Here is a 14,370-nt window from a genome sequence, read left to right as displayed (position 1 = left end):
GTACTGTAGGTACTGTGGGTACTGTAGGTGGCAGTTGTCGCGAGGTTAGTGTGAGGTCAGATGATGAGTGACAACGCGGGGGGAAAAGAGAAAAAAAATCGGAGACCGATGATGGACGCTACGACAGAGACGGAAGGCACTCCTGCCACAAAACCAAAACCCTCATGTAAATACTGCGATCAATGGGACAGCGAATTTACTTTTCTGAAGAGGATCAGGGTAGGGGACAGTCACTGCGACTTTAGCATCTTAAAACCTGTTAACCATTGCCAGTGCGCCGACGCACTGAAGCGTTTTTTTGTTTGTTTGTTTAAATAGTTCAAAGTTACTATCAGATTTAATGTTATTACCTTGACAAACTATACATCATTAAGATATAACACTCAAGTTTCAGTATTTGACCACTATTGTATTCTCAGAAACTTTGAAGATGTTTCATACAAAATAAATTTCTAATAACTTTACAAAACTTTGTAGCTATTAATAACTATTTTTTCATTATGACAATAATTAATTCTACATTTACAATAAACTACCAGGTGTCAGCTTCCAAATGAGATCATACTTGTGATTTTAGTGCAAAATGTTTATGAACTGTAGGCTATCTGTTTCAGTTTGGGAACGCCATTTCTGAGGATTTTTCAAAAGTGGGGTTGCAGCCTAACAGGTTAAAGAATGCAAAGTCTGCAACAAATTTGAACAATAACTCACTAAAAGGAAAAAGAAAAGTTATGTGACATGTAAAGAAAAATTGTAAAAGAAAAAGAATATGAAATGAAAAGAATGTGTGGAATGAAAATAAAATGTAAATGTAGAGACAAGCAATGTTAAATGAACAGAAAATATGCAAATAAGCCGTTAAAATAAATGCTCTTGTTTTCATTCAAGCTATAACACTTGTCTTAAAATGTAAGGGATAACATTAGTGGAGCTTGGTTGGGGTGGTGGGACTGCTCGCGGTGGGCGCATGAAAATTTCCCTTATTTTCAAATCCAAAACTTGACAGGTATGAATCCAACATGAATGTCGACATGCAAAAATCGTGATGGCCCACATTCTTTATTTTCTTTCTTCAAGCAAAAAAAAAAAAATGTTTGTGGGTGAATGTGATCTGCACATGTTTGACGGGTTTCATGAAATTCGTTCGTGCAGTGCTGTGTGATGATGATGAGTGAACGCAGTTACAGATCCACTCTATTCACACTGAATCACAGCGCGAGGACACCCACACTGCGCTCTCTCTCTCTCTCTCTTTCTCTCTCTCTCTCTCTCTCTCTCTCTAAGAGGCGGTGCATGCTCTCATTCGTCTGTACTGGGAGTTTCAGTTCCGATCCTCTTCATCACACAGAACTAAACCTGCAGACAGTTTCCCCGCGCGCGCTCGCACTGCAGATGCGTGCACAGTTTTACGGTTTCCTTCCACAGAGACTCACAAAGGAAATATATATATACATTTTAATCAGACACGCGCATCATTCCGACGGACCGAACCGGGTCTGGATCATCAGGCAACAGGAGGATCTCAAACACAGTCCGAGTGGATGTTCAACCGCGCTTTCCATGGTGCTGAAAATGATCTGATCTCAGTCCCTCATCATCATCATCATCGTCAGCCTCTGCACAGGTCGGTTCCGATAGTTTTATTGTCCTCCTGTACAAATGGATGTATTATACTTGAATGAGAAGGTGGTTAAACATCTCACAGCCCTTACACAAACTTACCATGCTGACCACACGTTTTCGACTTAATACTATACTTGTGTGTATTAGCTCACTGTAAAACTGTGGCACATGGTTTTGAAGTCTATTTGACTGATTTATGACAGTACAATATTAACAGTAACTAGTAGCTATGGAATTTTACCACACTATGGTATGGTTTCCATGGTAAACTTTTTGTAAGGGTGACGTTATGCTCAGGTTACTGACAGTCTGCAGAATGATTCAATTGTTGAAGATACCAATGGGCTTTAATTGATTCCAATATGGGTAGTTTTACAACTCAAATTTTGGAGAAATGAAGGTGGTACTCTATCTGGATTCTGTTCATGCAAAAATAATTTCACTTCTGCCATGATGATCACAAAGAAATGATGCATGTTCAAGTGATTTTATTGTTGGAAGATGCAAGGACTTACCGGTCATCATGTGTGAGACTCTTTTAAGAAGTTGCCAAAGTTATTCATTTGAATTCTGAAGCATGAATGGACTTCAAATGCAAGTTTAATCTTTGATGCGTAAGATATTCACATGAGTATCTGCTCTGTTTATGTTTTTAATGTTGTGCAGTTCGAGATTAATTCTATAGATGAATTTCATATCCAGTAATTGAATCAATAGGTTCAATTACTGGATTGCAGTGTTTTGATAAATGTAAAAAACTCTGTAATTAAATTCTTGTATTTTGAGGTCAGAGCTCGTAGTTTTTAGATTTATAAAACTAGAGGTCCATTTATCCAGCACACATGGCCTTCGTTCTTTTGTCACTGCTTTGTCATTTTTGAACACGCCACATTAATTCAAGGATACTCTGATTTACATTGTAAAGCTGTATAAAAGTGTCAGCCGTGACATCGGTGTGAGGAACATGACGAATGATGCTGTCAAACTCCACCGGTGGTCAGTCGGGTCGCTATCTGTCCTTCTCTGCTGTAATTTAGATTTAGACTGTGAAAATGCTCCTGTCAGGACTATATATCATATATCCAGAATGAAAGAAAAATCAGCAAAACCTGCAGCGTCTGTCATTGAACTGGAAAGAGTGAGTGCGTGTGTAAAATATATTTCTCAGAGGCCTCAAGAGTCAAGTCAACTCACCTTTATTATACACCATCTTGACAATACAGATTGTTTCAAAGCAGCTTTACAGTTATAACAGGAAAATAATGCAACAAAAGAGACTTAATGATGTTCTCACTTATGTTTCTTTGAGTCAGTTTCTGCTAAAAATAGTACCAAACCTAGCTCAAAGAGTAGAGCATATTAACGCCAAGATCAAGGGTTTGATTTCCCGGCAAAACGCTAGTTTGAATGATACAAAAGTGAAAATTATTTGGCAAAATGACAGTTTCATAGTCAAGAAGAAATAAAAATTGACAATACTAATTTTTAATGGAATATTACAGTGTTTATTATAAATTATGTATCCGTGCACATCATCATTTTTTAAATGAATGTGCCTTGTATTCTATAATAATTTTCTTCTCTGATGACGTGTTTACTGGTGCGAGGGCGGGGCAACCTGTCACTCACATGAGATCCACCAATAGCAAACCACAACCATCCAATTAATTCCACACAGACAAAATCAAGCCCCGCCCACATTTGTTCTCATTTGAAAGTGTTTCACTCGGACATACGTCACAGTAGGGAAGAAAAGACTGCCGTACCTTGAGGAACATCTGAAGAACGTCTCAGTCCACTCTCTGTTTTCTTTTATTGTTAGCTTGAGTTGTTGTTAGCATGCGTTGGATTGGAGCTGCTGGTGTACCGCGGGGTCTGACGCACGCAGGCTGCGCTGTCAGGTTGTGTGTGTGTGTGTACGGAGAGTCTCAGCGCTGGCAGGAACACACAGTCACACTCCAGATGGCTCCTGCGTTCCCTGCGTTCCCACAGACCTGAGGAAAGATCCGCTCCAGACTCCGCAGGGAAGCAGAGCTGCATGCAGAGCGTTTGTGTAGAACCGTGTTACAGCGTGCATGTGAATATGCACCTTTAAAGAGGACATGTTCTACACGTTCATCTTTCTTTAGTGTGTAATGTAATGTTGTAGAGTTCTTCTCTAAATCAGTCTCTCTGTTTCTGAAACGCCTCCATTGTAGTCTTGAGTTTCTTTCGGGAACGAACACGTCAGAATATTCCTCTCTGGTGTTCTTCGCGTGTCGGTCAAAAATGACCAACATTTATTTTTTTTATTTCAATGAAATTAATGTACCATATTTTGTTTTTATAATGTTTTTTATTTCATATTGTGTACTTTTAGGGGATTTTATGGTACTAAATTATATTTACGCTGTATTTATAATCCATTTCTTCACTTTTTCAGCATAGACCTGAAAATTAAATTTCCAACTTAATCAAAAAAATCTTGAATGCTTTAGAACACAGACTGAAGTTTGATCTCTTTTCAAAGACGACACTTGGCAAATTATTGCTGAAGTGAAAAGCTTTAAAAAGTGAACTTAATCTTTACGTTTATTGTTATGAAAAATAATTTATATGAAATATATATTTTCAAAAACATGTTTTACTCTAAAACTGTGAGAAAATCAAAGCCTTAAATCTAAACAAGTTTGTCCCAAATTTGAGGTTGATATCTCAAAAAATGAGCTTTCAGTGAGATTGTGTTTGGCTGCAGTACCAAACGATTCCACTAGATGAAATTCGTCTCCCATTTATTTCTAATGCACTCATTTTTGGCCGCGAGGAGCACAAGTGTGACTGTTTATTTAAAGACCATTTAACCTTTTCGAATCATGTCCATGATTTTTGTGTTCACCCAGGAAGTGCCAAAACCTTTATCAAGTTTCAATGAAGAATTTACATTTTTTGATCAAAAATGACCGAGCACCAGAGGATAATTCATACGCAGAATAAAGGGGCGGGGCCTGGTTGAGTTAGTTAGTAGTGTGTTAAACTGGCGGTTACGGTAAGGGGCGGGACATTTCTCAAACACACTCGAAGCGCTCGACCAATCACAACACACTGATCCAGCCGACCAATCAGAGCACAGTGTGCTTTTCAGAAGGAGGGGCTTCATAGAGACAGGAAGTAAACAGAGCGTTACTGACAGACTGGGAAGAGAGGAGCCGCAACAATGGAGAATATGAGGAAAATAATCAACATTCAAGCAGGAAAACCTGTTCTAGTAGAGCCTGAAACAACATCAAGACTCTGAAAAAGGGTAATAGTTCCTCTTTAATATCTGTGCATGCAATGTGAAACTTCAATGGTGCACAATTGCATGGACTCGAGTTACTTTAACAGATTAAAACGAGGCTGGTGCTGATTTTTCAGAGATTCACCCATATGTGCATATGAATGTGTGCATGTTTCTTCATTACGTAATCTCGATTCCTTTAATTAGATAAATATGGACTTGAAGGGAGCAATCAGTCTTGTGTTCATGTATTGATTTTCAATACGAGATTACATTCACTTTCTTCAGTGCAACTGAAAATTGAAGCTTAATTCCCTAAATTTGAGTTTAATCAAGATGAAAGACTTTCCTCCATTAGAATACACTTTAATCAGGTTTGATAGTCAAATTTGCACTGTAGAGAAGAACATTTGGCCCGTATGCATTACTGAACTGAATGAGAATAGCAGAGACAGAGAGAGAAAGAGAGAGAGTATCTTCTGATGTGATTCTGGAAGGAGGCCTGGGCTTTCAGATGAAAAGCTTCTTATTTCTATCTGGGTCCTTTTCAACTCAACAAAAAGCCATTAACCATTTAGATAAAAGAGGGAACAGACCTGCCTCAGTTCACTATAGGGATATTAAATAATTTCACGTTTTCATGGATTCTGCATGCAGTGGCATTTCACACCTCGTTTATTTTGGCGTTAATGAATGATGATGATATTTTCTGGTACCCTTGTGAAAAAAGTGCATGTGTATGTACTTCAATTCATAAAAGTATATTTGTTATTACTGTACTTGCAGACTATAATATAACAAAAGCAAAGCAAAAGGCCACTTAGAAAATACACTCTCATGGCTATTTTTAACAAACTTAATTACACGATCATACATACATACACAAATTTGAATCATGATTTCAAATTCGTCTAAGAATATAAAATTATAGAATTAAGCTGCTGCATTTTGACTATTGCACAAGTTTCAGAATTAGCCGTTTAAATTTTGTCACAATATAGAATTATAGAATTAAACTGCTGCATTTTTGCACAAGTTTCAGAATTAGCCGTTTAAATTTTGTCCCAATAATAGAATTAAACTGCTGCATTTTGACTATTGCACAAGTTTCAGAATTAGCCGTTGACATTTTGTCACATAATATAGAATTATAGAATTAAACTGCTGCATTTTTGCACAAGTTTCAGAATTAGCCTTTTAAATTTTGTCCCAATAATAGAATTAAACTGCTGCATTTTGACTATTGCACAAGTTTCAGAATTAGCCGTTTAAATTGTGTCACAATACAGAATTATAGAATTAAACTGCTGCATTTTGACTATTGCACAAGTTTCAGAATTGGCCGTTGAAATTTTGTCACATAATATAGAATTATAGAATTAAACTGCTGCATTTTTGCACAAGTTTCAGAATTAGCCGTTTAACTTTTGTCACAATAATATAATTAAACTGCTGCATTTTGACTATTGCACAAGTTTCAGAATTAGCCATTTAAATTGTATCACAATATAGAATTATAGAATTAAACTGCTGCATTTTGACTATTGCACAAGTTTCAGAATTAGCCGTTGAAATTTTGTCACATAATATAGAATTATAGAATTAAACTGCTGCATTTTGACTATTGCACAAGTTTCAGAATTAGCCATTGAAATTTTGTCACATAATATAGAATTATAGAATTAAACTGCTGCATTTTGACTATTGCACAAGTTTCAGATTTAGCAGTTTCAAATTCATTACAGAATATAGAATTCAACTGTTACACTGTCTATTTCACAACAGTTTCACAGATTCAAATTTGTCAAATAATATAGAATTATCGAATAAGCAGCTGCATTTTGACTATTGCACAACGGTTTCAGTTTCATCAGTTATTAAAGCACAACTATTTGTGTTTTCGGGAGTTTTTGAATTCTTTCAGAGTTGAAGTAGAGCTTTAGTGGCGTGTTGTGTGTGTGTGTGTGTGTGTGTGTGTGTGTGTGTGTGTGTGTGTGTGTGATACGTGATGTCCAGGTGTGTGTCAGACACAGCAGTGGAAAGAGCCACAGCGTGACAAACACACTTCAAAGAAAGAGAGAGAGAGAATAAGAAGGACGAGGGATACAGTAGAGGAGCACAGGGCTTGTTTTAATCCAGCACAGCTGTTGTGTTTGTTATAATCTACACTCTGATGAACAATGAATTATTTCTCTTCTGGCTATAAATACTCTCTGCCTTAAACGTGTGTGTGTGTGTGTGTGTGTGTGTGTGTTTTGGGCCGGGAGTTTCTGCGCTGCTTCTCATGAGCTCAAATAACCCTGCGTTCACTCCCACTCACATGATCGTAACTGAATCAACAGATAAAACGGCCTTTCAGAGTCTATAGAAAACACATTAGAGTTCCTACAGCAACACAGCATCTGTGATGCAATGGAAAGAAAATGTGCTAAAATTGCATTTTGTGCAGCCAGTGGAAAATTATATATGGTGTATTATAAAGTTAAATTATTTGTTATTCTTTTTTAAAATGATGGTTGCGCTAATCAAATAATCCAACACAATCTAAAATAAGATTTATTTATATTTAAAAATATTAGTTTTATATTTTTATTTATGTATATTAATTTTTGTAAATGTTATTTTAGATGTAAAATACGATTTATAAAGCAATATATTTATTATTTATTTAATTGTATATTTTATTTATTTCATTATTATTTATTTATTTTATTAGAGGGTTGAGATTTGATTTCGTTTATATTTTTTATTGTTTAAAAGAGCCATTATATTATGGAGGACCAAACCTGCAGAAATTAAAAATTAATAAATGAATAAATAAATATGCGAATAAATGTAAAAATAAATAAATAAATGACTATTTATACTTTTATTTCCCTATTTATGTATAATTATATTTTTTCCACATTTCTTTATTTTTTCATTTATTTATTTATGCATTTATTTATTTTCAATTTTATTTATTTTCACATTTATTTATGTATATATGTATTTATGTCTACATTTATTTATCTATACATTTATTTATTTATACATTTATTTATCTATACATTTATTTATTTATACATTTATTTATTTATGCATTTATTTATACATTTATTTATTTATACATTTATTGCTCTAGTATGCTAATGAGGGGGGCGTGTTTTACCTAAGGCATAGCAATCGATCTAAGAGTGGCAGTACTGAAGCATTGAGGCCACAGTGACACCTTGTGGTGTGACCATACAATACGCAAGAGGTTTGTGGACGTGACTTTACAGGTCACGCAGGAAATCATGGCCGTAAAACATCAGCAGGTCGGGATTTCTAAAATGTCTGGGCACACATGAACAGAATCCGTAGATAACAGACACGGAAGCGCATCAAATGATCCACTATTAACCAAATTTTATGACATGCATTGTAGATCCGTACACAGAAGCTAACTGCATTTTTAATGTAGCCTATCTTCCAAAAACAATGTTGACAGCAACAAACTTTTCCATAAAGAGTTAAAATAAAGGTAAATAAAGAGAAAATAAATAAATTAATTAAAAATATTATAATTGAAATCATTGAAAGAACAACATTATAGTATTACAACATTACAATTATAATATTTTAATTCATTTATTTATTTTCTCTTCCTTGCCTTTCATGGTTGTAAATATGATTTGAGACTTCATTGCTGTTATTTATTGTTTAAAAAGAAAAAAAGTTCCAAACTCCACAGAACCGCTGCGACTCTAAGCAACACGTGGTGTTTTCTTACTGAACGAATCAGTAGCCTATTTGAACGAATCGTCTGAATTAACGGTGGCCTACTGGCTGTTTTAGTTTCATACTTAAAAGTATAATTTCATCGATTCTATCATTAAATATTTTAATATTCAAAATATTATATTAAAAAATGAATCTCATAACATTATTTACGCAACTGTAATTGCAGTGTAAATGCATCCATGGCTCCTCTGCATTAACAGTCTGTGTAAATAATATCTAATGCCATTCAGAGTCAGCGTCAGTCCCACATCTGCAGTGTGAAGATGGATTTTGTTGAAACTGATTTTACTGGTGACTATGGAAGCTTGTTTCCGCCACTAAATAAATAAATAATAATAATAATTGCGACTTTTTATCTCACAATTCTGACTTTTTTCTCACATTTGCGAGTTTACATCTCGCATTTCTGACTTTATTTCTCAGAATTGCGAGATATAAAGTCAGAATTGCGTGATATAAAGTCAGAATTGCGAGATATAAAGTCAGAATTGCGTGATATAAAGTCAGAATTGCGAGATATAAAGTCAGAATTGCGTGATATAAAGTCAGAATTGCGAGATATAAAGTCGCAATTGCGTGTTATAAAGTCAGAATTGCGAGATATAAAGTCAGAATTGCGTGATATAAAGTCAGAATTGCGTGATATAAAGTCAGAATTGCGAGATATAAAGTCAGAATTGCGTGATATAAAGTCAGAATTGCGTGATATAAAGTCAGAATTGCGAGATATAAAGTCAGAATTGCGTGTTATAAAGTCAGAATTGCGAGATATAAAGTCAGAATAGCGAGATATAAAGTCAGAATTGCGAGATATAAAGTCAGAATTGCGAGATATAAAGTCAGAATTGCGAGATATAAAGTCAGAATTGCGAGATATAAAGTCAGAATTGCGTGATATAAAGTCAGAATTGCGTGATATAAAGTCAGAATTGCGAGATATAAAGTCAGAATTGCGAGATATAAAGTCACAATTGTGAGATATAAAGTCAGAATTGCGAGATATAAAGTCAGAATTGCGAGATATAAAGTCAGAATTGTGTGATATAAAGTCAGAAATGTGAGATATAAAGTCAGAATTGCGAGATATAAAGTCAGAATTGTGAGATATAAAGTCAGAATTGTGATATATAAAGTCAGAATTGTGAGATATAAAGTCTGAATTGTGAGATTAAAAAGTCAGAATTGTGAGATATAAAGTCAGAATTGTGTGATATAAAGTCAGAATTGCGAGATATAAAGTCAGAATTGCGAGATATAAAGTCAGAATTGTGAGATATAAAGTCAGAATTGTGTGATATAAAGTCAGAAATGTGAGATATAAAGTCAGAATTGCGAGATATAAAGTCAGAATTGCGAGATATAAAGTCAGAATTGTGAGATATAAAGTCAGAATTGCGAGATATAAAGTCAGAATTGCGTGATATAAAGTCAGAATTGCGTGATATAAAGTCAGAATTGTGAGATATAAAGTCAGAATTGCGAGATATAAAGTCAGAATTGTGAGATATAAAGTCAGAATTGCGAGATATAAAGTCAGAATTGCGAGATATAAAGTCAGAATTGTGTGATATAAAGTCAGAAATGTGAGATATAAAGTCAGAATTGCGAGATATAAAGTCAGAATTGTGATATATAAAGTCAGAATTGTGAGATATAAAGTCAGAATTGTGAGATTAAAAAGTCAGAATTGTGAGATATAAAGTCAGAATTGTGAGATATAAAGTCAGAATTGTGTGATATAAAGTCAGAATTGCGAGATATAAAGTCAGAATTGCGAGATATAAAGTCAGAATTGTGAGATATAAAGTCAGAATTGTGTGATATAAAGTCAGAAATGTGAGATATAAAGTCAGAATTGCGAGATATAAAGTCAGAATTGCGAGATATAAAGTCAGAATTGCGAGATATAAAGTCAGAATTGCGAGATATAAAGTCAGAATTGCGTGATATAAAGTCAGAATTGCGTGATATAAAGTCAGAATTGTGAGATATAAAGTCAGAATTGCGAGATATAAAGTCAGAATTGTGAGATATAAAGTCAGAATTGCGAGATATAAAGTCAGAATTGTGAGATATAAAGTCAGAATTGTGATATATAAAGTCAGAATTGCGTGATATAAAGTCAGAATTGCGAGATATAAAGTCAGAATTGCGAGATATAAAGTCACAATTGTGAGATATAAAGTCAGAATTGCGAGATATAAAGTCAGAATTGCGAGATATAAAGTCAGAATTGTGTGATATAAAGTCAGAAATGTGAGATATAAAGTCAGAATTGCGAGATATAAAGTCAGAATTGTGAGATATAAAGTCAGAATTGTGATATATAAAGTCAGAATTGTGAGATATAAAGTCTGAATTGTGAGATTAAAAAGTCAGAATTGTGAGATATAAAGTCAGAATTGTGTGATATAAAGTCAGAATTGCGAGATATAAAGTCAGAATTGCGAGATATAAAGTCAGAATTGTGAGATATAAAGTCAGAATTGTGTGATATAAAGTCAGAAATGTGAGATATAAAGTCAGAATTGCGAGATATAAAGTCAGAATTGCGAGATATAAAGTCAGAATTGTGAGATATAAAGTCAGAATTGCGAGATATAAAGTCAGAATTGCGTGATATAAAGTCAGAATTGCGTGATATAAAGTCAGAATTGTGAGATATAAAGTCAGAATTGCGAGATATAAAGTCAGAATTGTGAGATATAAAGTCAGAATTGCGAGATATAAAGTCAGAATTGCGAGATATAAAGTCAGAATTGTGTGATATAAAGTCAGAAATGTGAGATATAAAGTCAGAATTGCGAGATATAAAGTCAGAATTGTGATATATAAAGTCAGAATTGTGAGATATAAAGTCAGAATTGTGAGATTAAAAAGTCAGAATTGTGAGATATAAAGTCAGAATTGTGAGATATAAAGTCAGAATTGTGTGATATAAAGTCAGAATTGCGAGATATAAAGTCAGAATTGCGAGATATAAAGTCAGAATTGTGAGATATAAAGTCAGAATTGTGTGATATAAAGTCAGAAATGTGAGATATAAAGTCAGAATTGCGAGATATAAAGTCAGAATTGCGAGATATAAAGTCAGAATTGCGAGATATAAAGTCAGAATTGCGAGATATAAAGTCAGAATTGCGTGATATAAAGTCAGAATTGCGTGATATAAAGTCAGAATTGTGAGATATAAAGTCAGAATTGCGAGATATAAAGTCAGAATTGTGAGATATAAAGTCAGAATTGCGAGATATAAAGTCAGAATTGTGAGATATAAAGTCAGAATTGTGATATATAAAGTCAGAATTGCGTGATATAAAGTCAGAATTGCGAGATATAAAGTCAGAATTGCGTGTTATAAAGTCAGAATTGCGAGATATAAAGTCAGAATTGCGAGATATAAAGTCAGAATTGCGTGTTATAAAGTCAGAATTGCGAGATATAAAGTCAGAATTGCGAGAGAGAAAACTAAGAATTCTGACTTTTTTTCTCGCAATTCTGACTTTATAACACGCAATTCTGACTTTATATCTCACAATCAGTGCCGATCCTGACCTCCCTGGGGCCCTAAGCAAAATTCTGCTAAGGGGCCCTCTACCTGACCCCGTGGGTGAACGTGATTTCACCAAGTACCACATGTTCCTGGATCAACATCTTTGTTGATCCTGGATCAACTTTCCAATCAACCAATGAGATTTGAGGGACAAGTTTACAGTTTATGTCAAGTTTAGGCTTAGAATCAGGGTGAAGTCCTTAAACATCAGTGTTATTCACTGATCATTACCCTCTGATTTTAGGGAAAAGTTATGGGTAGGGTTATGTTTAAGGGTAGGGATTGGGTAAGGACTACATTTTGGGACAGGAATGTTGATCCAGGACCATGTCTTACTTGGCAAAAGCTATGTAAACCCATTTACACACAGTCACACCTGACACTTCAGTGCTCCCAATACAATCCTCCCTCCTTTAAACAAAACAGTCAAAGAATAAGTACAAAAATATAGAACAGAATGAAGTTCAAACAACCAATATTTATTGAATAGAGTATTTCTATAGAATATTGGCTGATGATCCAGCATCTCCTCTACTGACAAACTTAAGCATAGCACCTGCAAATTATAGATAACTCATTGTATAAGCTGCATCAGACCCATTCAAACTTATTCCCAATTTCCTTTTATTCATTTTCAAATATAAAATACTATTAATACTATGACTTGGCTCTTGTAATAGTGAACTAGTGATGCAGATATCAATAATCCCTGTGAGTGATGACATCATTGATATAAAAAATTAACTTTTGTACAAGTGAACATGTAATTCCTGATATCAAAAATAGACATTGGTTAATAAAAATGTAACTAAGGGGCCCTATAGTAAAAATAATCAAGAATTAACATTGCAAATAGTAAAAAAAAAATCTTGATATCAAAAATGCATGAACTGTAAATGAATAAAATCTAAAATGGCTTGCCATAGCATGTTAAAGGTTTTTTTTATTATGCATGTTGAAGCAATTTTTGATTTATGATTAATATTTACTGAGGGATGTCCATCCATATTGACCAGTATGTCCAGCTAGCTATTCAACATTTAAAATTCAATATAGCCAATAAATCAGTAGTCAAATTGTCAATACATTGCTTTCCATCTTGTATAATTAGTGCAGTTGTTTAGAGTTTTTAACTACACATTGACTGAGACTAGATAATCAGTGTCTTGTTTTAAAAGTATATTTACTGTATAATGTGTACTTTGATGAGGAGTGCCATCATTCACGCCCATATATTGTACAGTATGTCTGGTCGTGGTCTCCACATATATTTCTGCTTGAAAAATGCGCGTTTCATTTCGTGCGCGCGCATATGAACGCATGATAACACACGCGACGCGGTTATCTTTTCCGAGCTGCAGTAAACAAACACCGTTGCACTTTGTCGTTCATCAAAAACAAACGTAATAAATAATTGTATTTTACTCTCACTTTTGTCAGGCACAAAGTGATGCAAGAGATGCACTGACTGCCTGCCCAGCTAGGTTAGCAAGACCGAAAAAACACAGTAGAAATGCACATAAACTTAACTTTGCTGACATCAATCTTGGAGAGGAGAGAACACAAGTTTACCTGATTGTTTATCCCGCAATTCACTCTCATGTTTTTCCCCCCCTCTTTTCGTGACCAGAAGAATAGTTTCACTTAATTTTGTCATGGATGTTGTAAACATTAATTGACGCGCTATGGCACGAGGGGGAGGCGGGGCCTTGAGTAATTTGCGGGGCCCTACGCAGCTTGCGTAGTGAGCGTATAGGGCGGATCGGCTCTGCTCACAATTCTGACTTTATAACACGCAATTGCGACTTTATATCACGCAATTCTGACTTTATATCACGCAATTCTGACTTTATATCTCGCAATTCTGACTTTATAACACGCAATTGCGACTTTATATCACGCAATTCTGACTTTATATCTCGCAATTCTGACTTTATATCACGCAATTCTGACTTTATATCACGCAATTCTGACTTTATATCTCGCAATTCTGACTTTATATCACGCAATTCTGACTTTATATCACGCAATTCTGAAGAAATAAAGTCAATTCTGAAGAAATAAAGTCAATTCTGACTTTATATCTCGCAATTCTGAGAAATAAAGTCAGAATTGTGAGATAAAAAGCCGCAATTACCTTTTTTTATTTTTCATTCTGTGGCGGAAACCAGCT

At 34.6% G+C, this 14,370-nt stretch overlaps 1 protein-coding gene across 2 annotated transcripts in view; it reads left to right on the top strand.

Annotated features, from left to right (window-relative positions):
* Nucleotides 1-1,150: 1,150 nt before the first annotated feature.
* chst8 (carbohydrate (N-acetylgalactosamine 4-0) sulfotransferase 8) overlaps nt 1,151-14,370 on the top strand; it is a 221,346-nt gene continuing 208,126 nt past the window's right edge. Inside the window, exon 1 of one of the 2 annotated variants that reach the window (XM_077194691.1) lies at nt 1,151-1,624. The gene's annotated coding sequence lies outside the window, so the exon portion shown is untranslated. The remainder of the gene's footprint in view (nt 1,625-14,370) is intronic. The other variant, XM_077194690.1, reaches the window with a different exon arrangement.

Source organism: Siphateles boraxobius, unplaced genomic scaffold (genome assembly GCF_051911475.1).
Source record: "Siphateles boraxobius isolate OS27281-9 unplaced genomic scaffold, OSU_SipBor_1 32, whole genome shotgun sequence".
Taxonomy (NCBI): domain Eukaryota; kingdom Metazoa; phylum Chordata; class Actinopteri; order Cypriniformes; family Leuciscidae; genus Siphateles; species Siphateles boraxobius.
This window is presented reverse-complemented; position numbering and strand designations above follow the sequence as displayed.